The sequence below is a fragment of the Acinonyx jubatus genome, chromosome C1, assembly GCF_027475565.1.
Source record: "Acinonyx jubatus isolate Ajub_Pintada_27869175 chromosome C1, VMU_Ajub_asm_v1.0, whole genome shotgun sequence".
Lineage (NCBI taxonomy): Eukaryota > Metazoa > Chordata > Mammalia > Carnivora > Felidae > Acinonyx > Acinonyx jubatus.
The window spans coordinates 32,027,543-32,046,889 of record NC_069381.1 but is presented as its reverse complement, the minus strand read 5'-3'; the positions used below and the strand labels follow the sequence as shown (position 1 = coordinate 32,046,889).

Genomic DNA, 19,347 nt, shown 5'->3' with positions numbered 1-19,347 from the left:
GTCCTTCCGAGAGATTGTTTATTTAGTGCTATGGGATGACTTTGGACCTGGATGTAGCAGACAACATTTTTTGAAATGCAAGGGACAGAAACCGGATTCTTCCTGTTTTAAAAAAAGAGAGAGTGGGGGAGGGGAGAAGAGAGGCTGAGTTTTGTCTTATGGTCTCATTTCCCTGGGTTGGAGGAATGGGTAGACTTGAGGCATGGCTAGTTACAGGAAGTGATACAATGTCATCAGGTCATCAGACTCTTAGTTTTCCCACGTGTTTCGTTTTACACTATTTTGTGTCGACCTTGGTCTCACCTGCTTCCTGTGGGCTTCTGTCGCACAACAGGACACAGTAGCTATAGGGTGTGGATCAGGACCACGAGCCCCCCCAGTGGCTCCCGGCCTTCCCCATCCCAGCTAGTAACCTCCGAGAGAAAAGCAGCCTTTCCTCCTAGCCGTTAGAGAGAGAGGAATCCCAAGGAAGGGCTCTGCTCTGGTGGACCCAACATAGGCCACGTAACAACTCCTGGCCCAGTAGACTGTTGTGTTTGGCCAAAACGAAGCGAAATCGAAATGTGAGTCATCCTATATTGGCGCATCCTTTCAACCTTACGGATTCAGAAACTGAGGCTCAGAGGCATTGCATGACCTTGCCACGCTCTTCTAGTGAATTCCTGAGACGCCCGCAGCTGGAGTCTGTCCCGTTTTCCCCCTCACCCTGCTCGAGGACGATATTGGGGTCACAGTGATCCTCCCAGCCATCTTCTGCCTCACTCCAGGCTTCTCAGGGGGCGCTGGGAAAAACCTGCAGGCCAGAAGCGACTGTGGCAGGGGAATGTGGGACAGTGTGTATACAGATTTAATCAGGGGCCCGGGAGAGCTTTCTTGGGGAGGTGATGTGCAAAGTGAAATAGAAAGTTTGGAGAGGAATTGACTAGGTCAGGAGGGGGCGTACAGGAAAAGCAGTCCCAGCAAGGGACGTGGCATGTGCAAAGGTCCTGAGGCAAAGGAGGCTGGAAGAATACCCCTGTGCCTCAGATAGACTGATGGGAAGATGAGGCAGGTGGGGCCACTGAAAGAGGCCATGGAGACCACTAAAAGAAATTTGGTCTTTGTCTCAAGAGCAGAAGAAAGTCATTGAGAAGATTTAAGCGGGAAAGCCTGGAGCCCGTGGGTAGCTGGATTAAAGGCTAGAGTAGAGATTGTTTGGGGTGCCCATGGGAGGGTGGGGTCTGTAAATGAGAAGCCAACAGAAGTCTCACAGGGTCTCCTAGGCTACTCATGCCCAGAACTGCAAGAATTGTGTGTGCTTCAAAATTGGGTACCATGGAAGGTGGGGAGGGTGTCTTTGTTCCAATCATGTGGGTTAAAGATGAGCTGTTTTATTTACCAGCCCCTCAGGGCTCTTCATCGGTGGGCGCCCACTAGGAGTCTCTTAGAGGTCTGTGTAATTATCAGTGTTTTCCCAACATATTTGACCATGAGAAAGGCTGTGGGGAAGGGCACTCCTCAGAGGTGCTTGAGAAGGGACTGGATCTGATCCCAATATAAAGCCTCTATCCTGATGCCTGTGGCCAGGCCGGCCCGGGATGAGACTACACACAAGTTAATAGGCCGTTATAAGAAACCCGTCAATGATCAGATCCACCGCAGACTTTTTGGAGAGGTCCTGGGTACAGGACAGGGAGAAAGCTCCCACCCTCTCTGTCCCCATTCCGACGCCTTCTTCTCCTTTCCTCTCTGGTTCCTGCCCTGAGAATTCTATGTCCTCAGAATATCCCAGCCTCAAAATCAGCGTCCCGAGAGTCCTAGAGAGGCTGTAAGCATGCGTCCCATTGGACAGGATAATGTCACCAGGATAAGTAACAGTGTGAAGGCCTTTGCTCGTATCCGGGAAACAATGGCACGCGTAAGCAATAGGTACGCCTCCTTCCTCCACCCATTGATTTGTTTAATGATCATTTAACAAACGTCAGGCCCTGGCCTGGACGCAGGGGACAGACTCGGTGCCAGTCCTCCTGACATTGGGCTGAGCTTATATCTGGGTGGCATTTAATTCTGCTGACAAGCCTGCTTCTGGTTATGCCAGGGCCACCTTTGGGGAGGTAGGGGGGGTGGGGCGGCTGGTGTCAGAGGGGCCTGGTTCCAAATGCAGCTGTGTGCTCCCAGGAATGTGCCATGCGCTGTGTGCATGTGGATTTCCTTCTCTGCATACGACAAGTGACACTACCTTCTGCAAGGCTAGGTGAGGGGTCAGGGAGGTCCCACGTCCCTGGAACCCAGCACGTTCTCACCTTCTGTCTTCCCTACTAGGATTGGACCAGGCAACTTCTGATAGTTTAACTTTTCCCAAACTAAACATTTATATACCCCCTCCCCCAACGCAGTGCCACATGCAATTTAGAGTCACAATCAGACCTGATTTATTTGTATGTAGGGAGTCCTCAGAAACACCCTGCCAGATAAACCTTCAACTTTGAGGAGCTAACGGAGCCTTTTTATTTTTTTATTTTATGGTTTTTTTGTTTTGTTTTGTTTTGTTTTTTGTTTTTTTTTATGCTCCGTTAAACTGGATACGGGCTCGTATTTTAGGTTTGCTTCAAGCAGTGAAGTATAGTGAGAACAGCCCTGGGTGAGTGAGTGACAAGGAAATCCAGGCTGTGGTCTGGTTCCTTGCCTGCCAGCCACCCAGCGCACCCAGCCCTTCTGAGCTTCAGTTTCCCCACCTGTGAAGTGGGGGGTGACAACCTTTCCCTCCCAAGGTTGCCGGAAGAACTGAGGGAGGGACAGAAGCCATTAGGAACAGAAAGCACTGCGCCTGAAATGCCTGTCTCCCCGAAGCTTCTCAGCAATTCCCCCTGTCTCCTTCCACCTGCGACCACCCCTCTGGCTTCTGGGAGACCCCAGCCATTCCTGACCCAGCTGTTTGGCTCCAGCTGCCCTGTGGTTAGAGCACCAGGCCTGCTGTTCTGGGAAGTCTCTGTCTCAGGCTGGGTCCCTAGGGAGGGTGCTGAGCCCTGTTTGGTGTGGGGAGAAGACGGGCTGGGGAGGAGAGGGCGGAGGAGGGCCAGCCGGGGGGAAGTTGGGTGAATGCTGTGTCGTGTTTTTCAGATATCTCCGTGTCCGCAAAGCGAGAAACGCGGTCTAGCCTTACATATTTTATATGTGTATGTGTTCCCAGTACATTTCCTTCTAATTTTTAAAACCATACGTAACGTCAGGGACATTTAATCCATATGGTTCTGATTCCTTAACACTTAAATCATCCAAATGTTGTTTTGTGGGATCTATTTGCAAATCTCTTTACATAAGCTTTTAACTCCTTCTTTCTCTAGGGCGTCAAGGTATTGAGCGAGGGCTCTCTCCCCCTCCAGGTTTCCCCTACCCACCAAAACTGGCCAGAGGCCTTGACCACCCCTGCTCTGGACACCAGCTGTTCGGGGCTGGGCGGAGCCTGGAGAGAGAGGAAGAAAGACAGGCTGGGGTCCATCCCCCAGCTCCACCACTTCCGGGCTGTGTGATCAAACTCTTGATTTCTCACCTGTAGAAAGGGACAAGGGATAAACATCTTAGCGGGGTGTTAGAGGAATTAAGCAAGGAGATGTAGAAAGCCCGTAGCCCAGAGGACTCGTCTTCCACAAAGGGAAACTTCCTGTGCACCACAGGGCAGTGACAAGGCAGGAAGAGGCTGTGGTGGACTGTAGGGTCATTCTCGAGGAATCTTAAGAGGGCATCACCAGGTGGAGAAGTTGAGTCAGAGAAGTGAAAAGGAATCCTGCCTGTGGGACCGGTGACCGAGGCAAGAATGGAACCGTGACCATAGTGGCCAGGAGGGCGTGAATGGCTGATGTCAGGGGGTGCGGGGCCCAGGGCTCAGGTGGGAGTCTGGAGGGGGTGGCTCCCCAGTGCGTCCCGTGTTCGGTACCTGCCCTGTGTGTGCCAGGGAAGCGAAAGAGGACCCCGCAGGACCAGGCAGGCCATGGAGGGAGGGGACAAGGAAGGTGGCCCTCCCAGACCTGGCCTTTTCCATGGATAAGAACACCTACCCAGGCTTCAACGTCCAACTCAAAAGGCACCTGCTCTGAGTAGCCTTTCTGGGAAGACTTGTAAACAGCAGGCCCTCCTGTGTGCTTTCCTAGGCTTGGTCTTCCTGGGCTCTACTTATCTGGGATGAATCTTCAGGACCTTTGCTGAGGGCTGGGCACGTGGGGCTGGCTGAGGGGCATTCCTAATCCAAGAGGCCCTCCCGTGCCGGTTGAGGCCAACCCACATTGGATCCAGCAGCTTTGTGGGAAGGCAGGGTGAAAACAAAGATGGCAGCCGCAGGAACCCATGGCAGTTGGATGTGAGACGGGAGGCCAGCAAGGGGGATGCAGATGTCCTCCTGGTGCAGCACAGCTCCGAGGTCCATCCCCGTGGCAGGGGCCCATGGGCCAGCTCTGTTCTGGACACCACCAGTGTCTGTACCCACAGAACAGGATTTGTTTCTCTGGCAATTGCAGACGGAGTGAATCCCAGACAGAGCCGAGTCTCTGGGACGGGAGAGCAGATGCCCAGTCTAAAATTAGGCTGCTGAATGCAACTTCATCTAGGCTGTGGGAACTGATCTGCTTCTTACACCTGCCGTCGTGTAGCAGTGGCAGAGTGGGGCCCCTGCCTCCCTGCAGGGGCTGTGCTGTGATGTGACAGCCAGCCGGGGGTCCAGCACTCTACAGTCTACCTGTAGTGCTTTCCTGCTCTTTCTCCAGTTCACTCCTACAAAACCCCTGAGAGCCCCACCCCACCCAGGCCTCAAGAGCTGGGTCTTTCTGACTTTGGCATTGAAGGCTTCCCCTAGAAGGTTAAATAACCTGTCCAGTAGCATCCCCACCAGTGAGGGTCCAAGCAGGTCTAGAGCCCAACTCTGAATTCAGGAAGCAAGAAGGCCCCCAGGAATGAGACCGAGAGAAGTTAGTGGGCACCTGGGGGAAGCCGAGGAGGGTGGAAATCAAGGAAGATCTCTTCCTGCCTTTTCTCCGTCTACCGTTCCCTCCTGCACTCAGGTGTCCTTGGACTCTTTCATTGCTTGCCCAAACTAGGCCCTGCTCCCCGAGAAAGCTGTGTATCCTGGAGGCCTGCCTCAAGGGCCAAGCCCACAGCCACTGCCTTCGTTCCTTTCTCCTAAGCTACAGTTCTCACAGTGGCCCCCCAAGGCCCCCAAGTAACACAAGACATGTTCTCACCTCAGGGCCTTTGCTCTGGCTCTTCTCTTTGCCTGTAAGGGTCCTCCCCCAATATCTGCCCGACTCCATCCTTCACCTGCTTCTGGCCCTTGCTCACATGCCACCTCCTAGGCCAAGCTCTCTCTAGCCACCCTATTTAAGTCTGTGCCCCGCCTCCCACCCCTGTGTTCCCGAGCCCCTCACTCCGTTCTTCCCGTGTTTTCGGCAGCACATACTTCCGGCTTATTTATTCACTTAGCTATTCACTTATTTTTTCTGTTTCTTGTCTCTTGTGTGTCTCTTCCCTCTACATTGTAAGGTCTGTGGGGCTTTTGTCCATTTTGTTCACTAACATACTGCTACTCTAGGACTCCAGGACAGGACCTGACCTATAGCACATACTCACTGAACGTCTGTTACAGAATGCGCGTATTGGGGCCAGGTAGAGACAGCTGGGCCCAGGGCAACATCCTTCCTCAGGCCTTCCAGAGGGGAGTCCCCGCTGTCAGGACTGGGGCTGCCTTGGAGATGACAGGGTAAGGGTGTGATTATGCCCCGTACTATATAGGGCTACCCAGATAAGTGTTAAGTATTTATTTGTTCAGTCAGCATTATTGAGCCCCTGTTCGGTGCTAGGGGCCCACGGAGGGGTGACAGCTAGTGTCCATCTTCAGGCGAGTGTGGCCAAATCTAGAAGGCAGCAGATGGGAAATTCAGTCTGGAGAGTTGTGGCACAAATGGGACTCTGGTTAAGGAATGTGGGCCCCTCCCGAGGTCCAGGCAATTCGGATGTTAGCCCTCTGTGTGAGGCACGGTTCTCTACTGAAACAGAACCACCAGGAAGAAGGGCTGAGAACCAGTAAAGCCAATGGTACGAGTCCCAGGCTGGAAGCCAGCAGGCTCGAAACTCAAAAACAGCTGGCGTTTCAGTCGGAGACCAAAGGCTGGAAAAACAACCCAATGTCCCAGCTTGGTAAGTCAGACTGAAGGGCTCCCCCTTACTTCGCCTTTTTCTTGTATTCGGCTCTTCAGTGGATTGGATGAGGCCCACCCACATGGGGGAGGGCAATGTGCTTGGCTCAGTCTACAGATCTGAATTAATCTCATCCAGAAATACCCTCATAGACACACCCAGAAAAGGGTTTGGCAAAATATCTGAGCATCCTGTGTCCCAGTCACTCTGACACATACACACATACGTATCCTCTGGTACATACCTTGTGGTAAGTACCACTAACCATCACACCCTCCTCCCCACCCCCTTCACCTGCTGTTGGTCCTTCGTCTCCAAGCTCAGACCCAGCTGCCAAATCCACGCGCCCACCTCTCCCTCCCCAGGTCCCTGGCTCGCTCAGCCTGCCACCCTTGGGGACACTGCATCATCTTCCAAGCTCCCCTGACCCAACCCTTTCTAACTGGCACCCCACCGGGTGCCCCAGGACACTTGCTGGGATTCTCATCCAGTCAGATTGAAGGTGGGGTTGAGGGGCAGGCTGCGGGAAATCGGCGGGAAGGCCTTCGGGAGACAGGCCTCAGGGGGCTGGTTTCCAGGATGGAGGGAGCGTGGCTGTGTTAAGTGTCTGGAGTTCCTAGGGGAGCAGTGGGGACCCCCCAGCTATGGGAAGTATGAGAGAAGGCCCTCCAGGTGCTCTGTATGTTGAGCAACTGGTAGGTGCTGGGTGCAGACCCTCAGCTCTCCTAACGTAGGGAGGCATCAGACACAAATGCTTTATTATTTGTTCGCCAGACACAAATAATACATATTATAATATGCCAAATGCTCTGCTGATGCACGCAAGGCAAGTTATAGGAACACCGAGCAGGAGGCTTTTAATTCTACTGAGGGGGTGGGTTGCTTGGGGAAAAATAAGAAAAACAGCCTACTTGAAGGAGACCCTATAGGATGAGTTTAAGGAAAGTTAATAGGGGAGCTGAAGGGATGAGTGGGGCGGGGGGGGGGGGAGGGGGGAAGGAAGGGCATTCCAGGTAGAAGGAACAGCATGAGCAAAGGTGTGGAACATGAGAGTTTATCTTGTGTTTGGGGAACTTGGGACTGATCCTGCTCAGGCCAGGCCCACCTTGCAGAAGGACTTAAAGGCTGCAGGATGGAGGTTGGAGTCTCGCCTCCTGCCCGGAGGGGTTCCGAAAGGCTGCAGGGGGAGTGAGCCTGAACAGGGCTGGAGCAAGCCCATTTCCAGATTTCTTTACTGTTGTTAGGTGGAGGCTCTAAGAGGTCTCCCTCCTTCCCACATCCATGTCTCTTTCTGGTATGGTCTGCCTCACTTGTTGTGCTATTCACTGTCACAGTTACTTTCCACGTGTGCAAGCCCTCTCTAGAACCAGACTGTCCGATGCACAGGCTCCAACATACCTCACTGATCTTGCTTTGGGACCTCTTCCCGACCACCCACTGCCCACCCGCCCCCCCCTTGCCCTGGGCCGGCCACACGGGCAGTAGCAATCACTATAGGATAAAAGTCACACAAGGGGAGAAGGCTTTCAGGCCATCCCAGAATTTCCCTCTCCCCTCTCGCTGCTCCTGAAACTCTTTCTCTTGTCTTACCTGTTACTATTTGCCTTGTCTTTGTGTTTATGGGTTATGATTAAATTCTCTCCCCTCCCTTTATGAGCTATTGTCAAAGATTGAGTCTTATGCATCAGAATCTCCCCCAAAGAGCCTGAGCGGAGGTCGTGGGGCCCCCTTTACTGAGCACCTACTACATGCCAGCTTCTGCTCTTGATACCGAAAATGCGTTTTCTCCTATAATTTCATCAGCTCTCATTTAATCTCTGCAATCCTTTCCCGAGATGTGTCATCCTCCCATCGTATAGCTGTGAAAACTGAGGCTCAGTGGAGTTAAGTGGATACTAAGTGTCAGAGTCAGGACCTGCACCCAGACTGTCTTAATCCAAACCTTAGAAGTTGGTGTGCTACTTGCTGTTCCTCCCATTGGCCAGTGCAAAGCCATGTGCAGAGTAAATATTTATTGTTATTGACGATCTTGCAAGTAGTCCCTGGGCCTGCGGAAAACCTGTTCTCTAGCTGTCAGGGGAGCGTGTGGCTTGACTAATCTTCTGATTTCCTGGAACCAGAGGCCCCACCCTCCCCACCCCACGGGAGTCCCCTGAAATGCTGGTGAAGAGCCAGAACCAGGCAGACATAGGACTCAGGCAAGGCCAAGGAATCAGTCTGAAGTGTAGGAAAGGAAGATGCTTTTGTCATTTGGGGAAACCTAGTCAGTGGACTCGAGGCTGCTTGCCGTCTTATAGTCATTTACTGGATAGGATGGCCAGAGGGGCAGAAGTCTGTCCTCCGCATGCTCTAAACACCTGTGACATTCCTAGCACTAAGTAAGATGTGGTTGTGCACAGAGCTGCAGAATCTAAAGACGCAAACAGACAGAGGAATAAAATGACGACATGTAGTGGGACACATGCCAAGATAGTCTGTACCAAGTGCTAGAGGTTCACTGAGAAGCAAGCAGCCAATGCCACCTGGGGGGGGGGGGGGGAACCAGGGAGGCCTTCATAAGGGAAGTGACCTCTGAGCTGACCTGGAAGGCTGAAGGGGAGCTGGCCAAGCAGGTATGAGTGAGGGGAACAGTACAGGGAACTGCATGTGCAAAATGCACGTGGCAGGTTCAGAAACAATGAGCAATTCTGTATGGTGGGAACAAAGGGCAGATAGGGGTGGTACAGGGGGAGGGCGGCTTGGACAGGTAAACTGAGGCGCACTTATAAACGGCATTAATACACAGGGTAGTTTAGCCAGGCAGGACCCACCTGACTTTGTCCTAGAGAGTTCCACCTGTGTGGAGAATGGATTGTTAGGCGAGGTGGGCATGGGGCCAGGGAGCAGCCTGCTGTAACTGGGAGATGGCGGTGACTTGGCCTGGGCAGTAGGCATGGAGAAAAACTTCTGGCTTCAGGCGTGGGGTGCTGGGGGCCCCCATTAATGAAGGCGAACCCTATGGGAGAAGGATTCTAGGTCACCATGTGGGAACAAACTAACCATTGCTATTATTTTTTGAGCACCTAGTAGGTACTAGATACTCTATCAAGGGCTCCAGTGCAGTATCTTTCAAAGCTTCACAGAAGCCCTTGGAGATGAAGAAGTCAAAATCAGCAACACCATGTAATATGCCTGAGAAAGCATAGAGCTGCGATCCGAACCCAGGTCTATGTAGCTCTGAGGCCCATCTGTTACCCACAGCATCAGGTCAAGGATGACGTACATGCCCCACTGAGTCAGGAAGCTGGAAACTCAGCCCACAGGCTGGGGAGAGAGGTTGGAGCTGAGTCTTCTGGGACGCCGGAAGGTGGCCTTCATAAGCTGTGAGAGTCCCTAGGTCTGTGTCCCGGAAGAGGGATGGCAGTCTCCGGGAAAAGTGAGGACTGAAGTTTCATGTGTACCACTGATCCGTTGAGACAGCACCCACCACATATACACACGAATGCACACAAACACTGCACACGCACAAGTGGTAAGACAACACAAAGCATCTGAGTCCAGAAAATCATAGCCATAGGGGACGGGCGGTGGAGAGGGGATGGCCAGTAATTAAGTGCCAAGGCCTAAGCATAAATAACCTGGAGAGCCTACAGGGCGGGTTGCTCAGCCCTCCCTGGAAAGCTTTCCCAAGAACACTGTGGCAGTCCCCGGCTCCTTAGGAACGACAGCGTGTTCCCAAACTGTATCTGTCATTTGGTTGTTAGGAGCTGAAAACAAAATTTCACAGAGAGACAGCCTCCTAGATGACAGATCAGATGCCACCCCTGTCCTCTGCTATAATCTCTTTTAGCCTGGGAAGCCTTTACAGTGTGATGTTGGCTTTACAGCAGAACCAAGCCCTGTGTGTGTGTGTGTGTGTGTGTGTGTGTGTGTGTGTGTGTGTGTAGCATTTCCATGGAAACAAGCAGTCAGCGATCTAACCTGGGACACCTGGACCACAGCCTCCCTGAATTGTAGCCCAAGAAGTAGTAGAATGAATCTCATCTCCCACCTTGCGTGTCCCCTGCCCCTCCCCAGGCTTGGCAAATAGCAAGGTAGCATTTAGCAAGATGCCTGGGGAGGATCTATTTACCCGCCAGTGTCCATCCTTGGATGGAGCTCCTAGAACACAGGTTTGTGAGTCGTACGTTCCCATAACAGGGAAGGGGCCTGATTCATCTGTCAGGAATGAAGGAATGTGGGAAGGCCCCCGGGGCCAAGCTCTGGGAATTTCTCAAGACCTGGCCCAGTTATATGCTGGGGGTGGGCTGATAGGAAGGAACTGGCACCTGGTACCACCTGCCTTCTAACCTGGGATCCATCCAGCTACGGGGTGGGACAGGTGCCCCGGGCCCCAGAGTAAGTGTGGTGGCTCACAGAGCAGACTTCGGCTCAGTTGCTAGCCTTGAAGCATCCGGTGCCCTGAGCCCTGAGGCTAGAGTCCTGAAGACCTTCCGGCCTCTGGTGAGAAGTGGCACTGAAATTGGGGTGGGAGCTGAGTCTCAAGGTGGGGAGAGGTAGCTTTGATTGTGGGAGAAGCTGGGTGAAGAATTCCAGGCTGACATTTCCTGGCCTGGAGGCTGGCCACGGATGGATGGGGCCTGTGTGGCTCGCAGGGTAGAGAGCAAGATCTTTGAGGGTTTGGGGGAATCCAGTGTGACTGTATCTGGCACAACTTTCCTTCATCCTTTCTCCTCCACTTTGTGAAGGCCAGCTCAGAACGGTGTGTCTGGGGATTGGGATGAGGACATCCCAGGCTGCCTCGATGGGGCTGCACAGGATGAGTCTGGAGTGGGAAGACGAATCCCAAGCTACAGGAAGTTGGAACAAAGAAGCAGTTCAAGGAAAGAGCTCTGGCGGGGCAGGCGTTCCAGGGGTGAAACCCTGGCCCAGATTCCCAAGCAGCCAATCCAGTCTAGCTGGGAAGCCCACCTTCCACCCCAGCCCCTAGCCTGGACCCCTGGAGCCCCAGCCACAACTCTCTGTTGGATCGTTCTGCCCCTCCCTGTATTTTTGTCTTTCAGTTTGCCCCCAGGATCATTCATTCAGTTAACAAGCATTTGTCAACTTGTCAGTCCTGGCAGGAGAGAAGAACCAAGTTGGAAGTTCCTTGTAGCTCCCAATTTGGAGAGAGGGGAGATCTCTCCCAGCTGACGGCAGTGTGGGGATACAGCTGCATCTCTAGAGGCAGGAAGCATTGGGCTGACTATGGCAGCACAGGAAGGTGACTGAATGCACAAGGAGGTTCCCATGGGGCAGGGCCACTCCTCAAAGCTGGGAGAGGGCATCATGGGGCTGGAGCTAGGCTGTCTGTCATCTGAGCCTTTGCACGAATGACAAAAAGTCACTCCTAGGGGCATATGAATGATGACAAGATGTCCACTTTCTCCCACAAGAGCTGTTCCCACCAGAAATGGTAAGCAGGACAGTGGGGACAGGGCAGGAGTGGCGTGAGGGGCAGGGTCCTGACCCAGGGGGCACCCTGTCCTACCCAATTGCCCTAAACAAGGGAAGGACCTGTATCACGGAGGGCAGGCTCGATTCAGGGTGTGAAGGACAGCAGGAGGACTGGAGACCTCATTTCAGACAGAAGAGAAGTCTGTGCAGAGATCCAAGGAGTGAAAGCTGGTGCCACGTTGGGGAGCAGGGGGCACTGGGCAAAAGGCACGGAGGGCCTTACACGCCTGCTCAGGGAAGAGGGGATGAGCCAACTACAGCTGAGATCGGGCCCTGGGAGCTGTTGGAAGATGGAGAACACTGGGGTGGTGGTGGTCAACAGAACAGCGGAGGCTTGGCGGTTGGCCAGCAGGTGTGCAACTGTGCATGTGAGTGTGCGGCCCGTGTCCAGCAGCCGACCCACCCCCACCGACACCTAGGAGTGTGGTGCCCTCCATTAAAGTGGTGGTCTGGAAGGGGACTGCTTGCTCTGACCTGGCTTTGGAGGGAGGGCGGAGCCTCTGCAGGAAGCTGTTGTATGGAGAAGGCACAGAAATCCCCAGGGCCACTAGCCCTGTCCTATGGGTCCAGGTGGCCTCTGATCAGACAGAACCCATGCCCTTTGATAGGCAGGGCCTTGAATTTGAGGGTGTTGCTTTGGAGCCAGAGGAAGCCTGGGGCCTCCAAGAAGCCTTCTTGGAAGCCCTCCCTGGTCAGCATAGTGGCCAGTCACCTTGTGGGTCCTTAAGCTTTCATGACCTGGAGGAGTGCCTTCCTCAGTTGGCACCCTGGGCACTGAGGTTGTCTGGCTCTAGTCCTGACTTTGCCCCCAGTCCCCATAACCTCCTGAAGCTGTTCCCTGCCAGCAGAAGCTAGGCTAGAGTCAGCCAAACCCAGGGTCGGCCCTGGTTCCGCAGAGTTGAACCGGGAGCAAATCACCTGACTTGTCTGAGCCTCAGGGTGCTCAAATACAGATCCTGGCTAGGTCTCCAGTACCCCCACCCCTCGCCATTCTGCTCCCTTGGGAAACTGGCCGGTGGGGGCCTGGGGCAGGGGTGGGGGCGTGCAAGTGCGCTGGGGACTGGCCAAAGCCTGGCCCAGTGTGCTTCAGGTCCCAAGCCCTGGGATCCGGCAGTTTCTGGCAAAGTCAGGCCACTGGGAAGCCCCGGGGTGCCCCCTACCCCCACCCCAGCCCGGAGCCCAGGGAGGCCCTGGCCAGGCCCGCCCCGCCCAGTGCTCGGTAGGGCGTATTCCCGCCTTGGGAGGCGCGGGCTTCCCGGAGCGGGGCTGGCACCGGGGTGGGGATGGGGGGAGCTAGGAGGGGAGCGCGCACCTTGGGGACGACGATGGACGCCCGCCCGGCCGGGTGCGGCCGAGGCGGGGCGCCAAGCGGCAGGGCCCGGGCGGCGGCGACCGGGGCTTCCCTGACTGCCCTCCCCGGAGGGCCCGGGAGGAAATGACAGCGCGGGAGCCGGGGCGGCGCCCGGAGTGACACGGCCTGTCACCGAGGCGGCCGCCACGCAGACCCTCCCGCGGCCGCCGCGAGCCGGGGATTCCCCAGGCGCAGACCCTCCGCGGCCGCCGCGGGGCCGCCGCGTCCCGGCCCAGCGGGACCCCGGCCGCGGGGAGGGGGGGAGGGGGTGGGGATCCCAGAGCGGCGGACCGCGGGGCCCCGGGCACACGCCGAGGCCGAGCGGGCCGGAGAGCCGCCCCGGGCGGGCGCCGGGGTCTCCCGGGCTGGGCGACAGGAAACTCTGGGGAGTGAATGGAAAGAAGTGGGTGGTCCGGCCCCTGCGACTTCCCCTGACATCACTGCCCAAATAAGGAGCTTCCAAGCGGCCGCGGGGCGGCCCAGAGCCGCGCCCGCCGCCGGCGCCCGCCCGCCAGCCCGCCCCGCGCCCACCCCGCGCCGCGTGGGCCGCCTGCGAGCGCCCGGGGCACCGCCGGGCGGAGCCGAGCCGGGCGGAGCCGAGCGAGCGGGCGCTGCCGAGCCGCGCGGAGGCCGGGCGCGCAGCCCAGCGCAGCCCAGCGCAGCCCCGGCGCAGCCCAGCCCGGAGCAGCGGAGCCGCGGCCGGCCGGCAGGTAAGCAGCGAGCGCCCCGCGCGCCGCGCCCCGCCGCGGCCTGGCCTCCCCGGGGCCCCGCACGGCCGAGCGGGCGAGCAGCCCCGGCCGGGGCCGGCAGCGGGCGGACTGGCGGGCGCCGCGCCGGTGGGAGAGGGCTGGGCGCGGGCGCGTGTGCAGGGGCGCGCCGGTGCCAACTCCCGGGACCTCTGGGACTCCTCCGTAGCCCGGGGTTGCCTGGTGCACGCGCTCTCCGCCTGTGTTTCCCAGACGCTACTTCTGTCACCGCCCTGGGGTGACACGAGCCTTCCCGCGTTCACACTTCTCTCGCACACCCGCGCCTGGCACAGCCCCGCTCGCCGTCGGCATGCGCAGCCCCCTGTGCCCCGGGCAGACCCTCACCCCGCCACGCCTCTCAGGCCCGGCGCTGCCTTTCACGGTGGGACACAGCACACCCGCGGGGACTGCTGAAGGGCTTTGGCAGCCCTGGCCACGCTTCCCCCTGGAGGCGGTGGCAGTTTCAGACTGTCACCGCCGACCAGCCTGGTGCTCCTCTGGTATATTGGGAGTGAGTTAAACAACGTAGCTCTGGCTCTTCCCGCCCCCCTTGCAGAATGGCACCTGGCACCGGGGGTGCAGTCTAGGGGGTGCTGTACCTGGCATGGTCGGGAGGGTGTGGTGCCTGGCAGGGAGCTACTCCCGGCCTCACAGCATGGGTGTTCCAGAGCAGCTGCCACTCCATGGGCATTTCTCTGAGCACCCTCCCCTCTCCTCAACCAATGCAGGGTTCCAGGAGTGGTGGCGGTGGGCAGAACAGGTGCAGATGGTGTCAGTCACCGCTTCTTGCAGGGGGCTCTGTGCAGCGGCTGCGATGGCTTATCTATAAACTATGCAATGTTTTCTTTGACGGTTTGATCAAGGACACGGTGGAAACTGATCCAGTCAAGTTAGGAGTCCGTCACTTAGTGGCTCTGGGCAGATTCTTTAATTTCTTTCAGGCTGCATTTTATCATCTGAAAACTGGGGATGAGGGTCCGCAGAGGAACGTTGTCAGGGAGAATTGAGATCATATAAGCGAGAACGTTTGGTAAATAGAAAGCCCAGTGCACGTGCCACTTACCCTGGTTTGGATGATTCTGGGCTGGTATCTGCCATGGCTCTGCTCTGTGATTGAGGGAGATCGAATGCCATTGCTATTCAGTCATCTGCAAGAAAGGGGGCACTAATAAGTGTCCTGTGTGTCTGCTAACAGATTCCCCAAAGTGTGTCCTGTGGAATATTAGTTCTGAAAGCTGCACTGTGAGTAAGTTTTCCCTGATCCAGTACGTCTGGCAAATTCTGCAAGCTCTCTGTCACCCTTCTGGCCAATGACAATCCACACTGGCAAATTAAAGGTTCTGAGAAGTACTGCAATAAAAGAACCTGTTTAACGTTGTCAGGCCAAGCATTTCCCTAGCTGATCCCCCAGCCCTTTTCAAGTTACACGTGCTTGCTCTCCGAGGAAACAGTGTTTCTGGGGCTACCAGCATTGATGGCGTGGGATTCTGCATTTGCAATCAACTTTGGGAGCCAAATTCTAATTACCTTCTTGAATTAACAGTAGGCAGAAGCTCAGAGAGGTTCAGTGGCTCATCTGAGGTCACACAACTGAGCAGCGGCCCAAGATAGTGGTAAAACAGGGACAAGAACCCAGACTCTTCACCTGGTGTCCTCACCCCATTCATTCAATTACATCCAGAAGTTGGTAAGTCTCTTCTGGAACCAGTTTTGTGGCTTTATGTGGGCACTCTGCAGTGTATATTTGACAAAGATTTAAATGAGTAATTGATGAATGAACCAAATGATGATCAGGTGGCTACTGTGTGTCATTTGTTTTGGGAACTTTAGCACGTAAAGATGTGGAACCCAGGGCACCTGGGCGGCTCAGTCAGTTAAGCATCAGGCTCTTGATTTAGGCTCTGGTCATGATCTCACAGTTTGTGGGTTCAATCCCCACGTCGGGCTCTGCGCTGAAAGTGCAGAACCTGCTTGGGATTCTCTCTCTCTCCCTCGCTGTCCACCCCTCCCTCTCCCATGCTCTGTCTGTCTCTGTCTCAAAATAAATAAATAAAATATAAAAAAATAAAAAAAGATGTGGAACCCATGGTGAAGAGTAATGGTATCAGCGTCATCATACTCACACATCAATTTCTGAACACAGATCCTTCTCTCCCTGCACACAGACATGCTCACGGTCTGGATCACACATATGCCCCACACATACACACATGCTCCTACATATGCACATGCTCACCTGCTTCTATCCACACACACTCCTATGCACACACTGTCACACACATGCATCCTGTTATGCTCCAGGCTGCAGCCAGGAGGCACTCATAGCCATAGGCATGTCCCCTTGTCCGCACATCTCCAGAGCTTGTGGGGGTGCCTGGCATCTGCTTTCCAAGATGGGTACCGAGCATATATAGGAAGCCCTTGCAGGGCTAGTCCAATGTTTGCATTTCCCCAGTGTTGTTTCATTCCTTCCATCTGCCATACTGATCCCCTCACCTTCTTCTTCTTCTTTTTTTTTTTTTTTTTTTTTTGGTCAGCTATCATTTGGTCACACATGATGTGACTGACACAGCTCTGGCTTCTGTGTTTGTGTTACATCAACCATCAAAGCTCTGTCAGGGCAAGGACTTCGTGTCATTTGTTTGATTGGAATCCCCAGCTTCTAGTGGAACGCCTGGCACAGAGGAGAGGTTCAATAAGCATTTATTGAATGAGTGAGTGAGCAAATGACTGCTGGCTGCTGGCATGGCTGCGACCCAGGCCAGCATCCAGGGGGATTCGCTCAACACGTTTGCTAAGTGCCTGCTGGGTCCCAGGCACCTTTCTAGGGATTACGGCAATGCAAACCATTTAATCCTCTGTTCCGGGAGCTTACGTTCCAGTGGGAAGAGAGACAATGAATGGTAAGATAACCCTGAATAGTGATACACACCACACATGTGTGACTGTTAGGGAGAAATGGAGGAAGCTAAAGATAGGGCCCAAGGAGTCTTCTCGTGAGGAGTTGACATTTATCCCGGGATCTGAATGACGAAGAAGTGACAGGCATGCAAAGATTTGGGGAAAGAGTATCTGAAGCAGAAGGACAGCAGGTACAGAGGCCCTGCAGCGTGAAGGAGCTGGGCTGAGGGCCTGTGGAGAGGCCACACTTGCAGTTCGTTGTTGACTCCCCCAAGCACCGCTGGGAGGGGGCAGTTGCCGGTGTCCAATCTTCATGGTGCAGTCACGAGAGCCAAACTTGGTGTGTGCTGGGCTTTGGGCACAGGGCTGCCTCTGCCGCCTCAGAGGGCTGCCCTCCCGTCTTGTCCGCCCCCACCCCTATAAATGAGGGAAGACTTGGGCTCCAAAGGCCCCTACCAACTCTGCCATAATAAAAATTTGATGCCCTGTTTGCAGGAGGTTCACAACAATTCAGGTGGTCCATCTGGAGGGATTGTGAATTACTTGCGCTGCTTCCATTATTAATAACCATGATGTCATACATGTGTGTAGTTCCTGGTCAGCTGCAGAGCCCTCTCTCCTATTATCCCCTCACTCCGTGGGCTAATCTGCCGGTGGGGGGGGGGGGCGGGAGGGGGTAGGGTCTAGGAAGGAGGGTCTGGTGGAGCGGGAAGAGAGCTTGGTCACTGCCATTACCACCACTGCAGGTTCATTCAAGCCACTCCTCCAGCCCCTGAATCCCTGCTTCCTCAGCTGCACAGCAGGATACAGGAAAACCTACCTCCTGAAGCCCTGGGGTATGAAGTGAGAACCTGCATGTCCAGGGCCTGGCACATAGTACCTGTTGGCTCCCATTTGACAAATGAGGAACTCAGAGTTAAGAGAGATTGTGGCTTTTTTTGGGTCTACTTCTGTTATCTTCACTCTTCCCCGCTCAGGGATGATGGGTGCATAGTAGACTCTGGATAGCTATTTTGTTGAACGCGTTTGCCTAAGGTTGCACATCTAGTAAAGGGCATACCTAGGACTCGAACTCGGGCCTTGGGGCTCTAAAGTCCTTTTCATAAACACCACACTGTTTGGGAGTAGTTGTCGTGGTTAATAAAGACACACTGTTGGACCCCATTTGTGGATGATCAGAATTACTGCTGCTTTCTCGAGCATCCTAGAGTTGTAAGGTCTCTGCTTCTGAGGCATGGTGTTCTTTGTAAATGAGTCCGTGGATTTCATAAGAAACATTTTGGAACCCTCTGGAAGAAGGTGTGGATGTGAGAAAATGCCCTCCTGAGGACCGAGAGCATGGCTCTTAACCCAGGGCGTCCTTTGCTGTCACCTGAGGGGTTTTTAGCAGAAGAGCTCCAAGTTCTACCCCAGATGATTCAGAGCCTCTCAGAATGGCATGTGGGCATGTGGAGAAGTGCCCTGTGCTAGAAGGGTAGCCTGGGGATGAGAAGCCCAGCCAGCTGGGTGCCCAGGAAGTCTGGCGGGCCCTACCTCTGCCTCCAGTTTCCGTGTGTCCTTAGTTGTGGCTCTAACGCCCTCGACCCAGGCCCACACCAGGTGCATGGTGACAACATGAGCTATAGAGCCCCACAGACCCAAGTCTGCATCTCCTCCTTTCTAGCATGTTCCTTGGCCACACTCCTTAACCTGTCCTAAGCCTCGCTTGCTTGTCTGTATTGTGAGAATGCTAACACTTACCTACGAGGTGGCTGTATGGATTATAGGAGACCACCTGTCAGGCATCTTATGAGATATCTGTGCCTGGCCTGTAGCAGGTGAACAGCAAACAGTAGTTTCAGTGATGAATGTAAAAAATTCACGATAATAATAAAAACAGTGACAGGATTTGTGAATCAGCTACTGAAGGGTTCAGTAAAAATGGACCCATTTGCTCCAAACACCAGACTGTCGAGTCTGGCACACTGCAGGCCGTACTTGGCAGTCTGCGGGCTAAAGAGTTACCAGCTGTGCCGTCTTCCCACACCTCGTCATTGGGGGCTGAGTGGGGACCAGGGCCGGCATGCCTCTGACAGATCCATTGGCTCAGAGAGGGGGCTGTGAGGTTTGGAGGTCAGTGTTGACGTTCAGGCTTGCAATCAACCCCATCAGTCTGCTCTCCCGCTGCTGAGGCCAATGAACAGGGCAGCTGGGGGGAAACACCTGGCTTGTGGGAAACACAGGCGGTGCACGAACCTCCTCTGCCATTCATGCATTTACTCACCGACAGTGGACTGTGTCCTCCTGTGGGCACAGCTCGGGGCTAAGCCCTAGGAGACAGTCTGCCTTCTCAAGAAGCTCAGAGTCTCACAGATCCAACCAGTCACTAGCCACGTGGCCATAGACAAGTTGCATTTCTTCTCCCGATACTGGTTTCCTCGCCTCTAGAATGGGATTGTCCTGGCTACTTTACCAGAGGAATATTCTGTTGTTTGAAGGACCTGCCTGTCTCCGGGGTGTGAGGTTTTAAGGTCTCTACTCGAACGGTCGGGCAGAGCACGAGGGGTTTGGAGTCAGAAGAAACTCCACTCTGCTGCTGGCTCTGCCACGTCCTTGCTGTGTGATTTGCTGCATTTTTTAACTTCTCTGTTTCCTTTTTCTCACTGTATAATGTGGTTATGACACCTTTGTTGCAGGGCACTATGCGTGTTAGGTGAGATGATGATAGAGAAT

General features: G+C 54.7%; 1 protein-coding gene across 3 annotated transcripts in view; it reads left to right on the top strand.

The window, feature by feature from the left end:
• HIVEP3 (HIVEP zinc finger 3) overlaps positions 1-19,347 on the top strand; it is a 473,376-nt gene that overhangs the window by 330,252 nt on the left and 123,777 nt on the right. The window contains exon 1 of one of the 3 annotated variants that reach the window (XM_053212409.1): positions 13,279-13,698. The exons of the other annotated variants lie outside the window; for them this stretch is intronic. The gene's annotated coding sequence lies outside the window, so the exon portion shown is untranslated. Of the gene's footprint in view, positions 1-13,278; positions 13,699-19,347 lie in introns of those variants that run through there. 3 annotated transcript variants of the gene reach the window in all.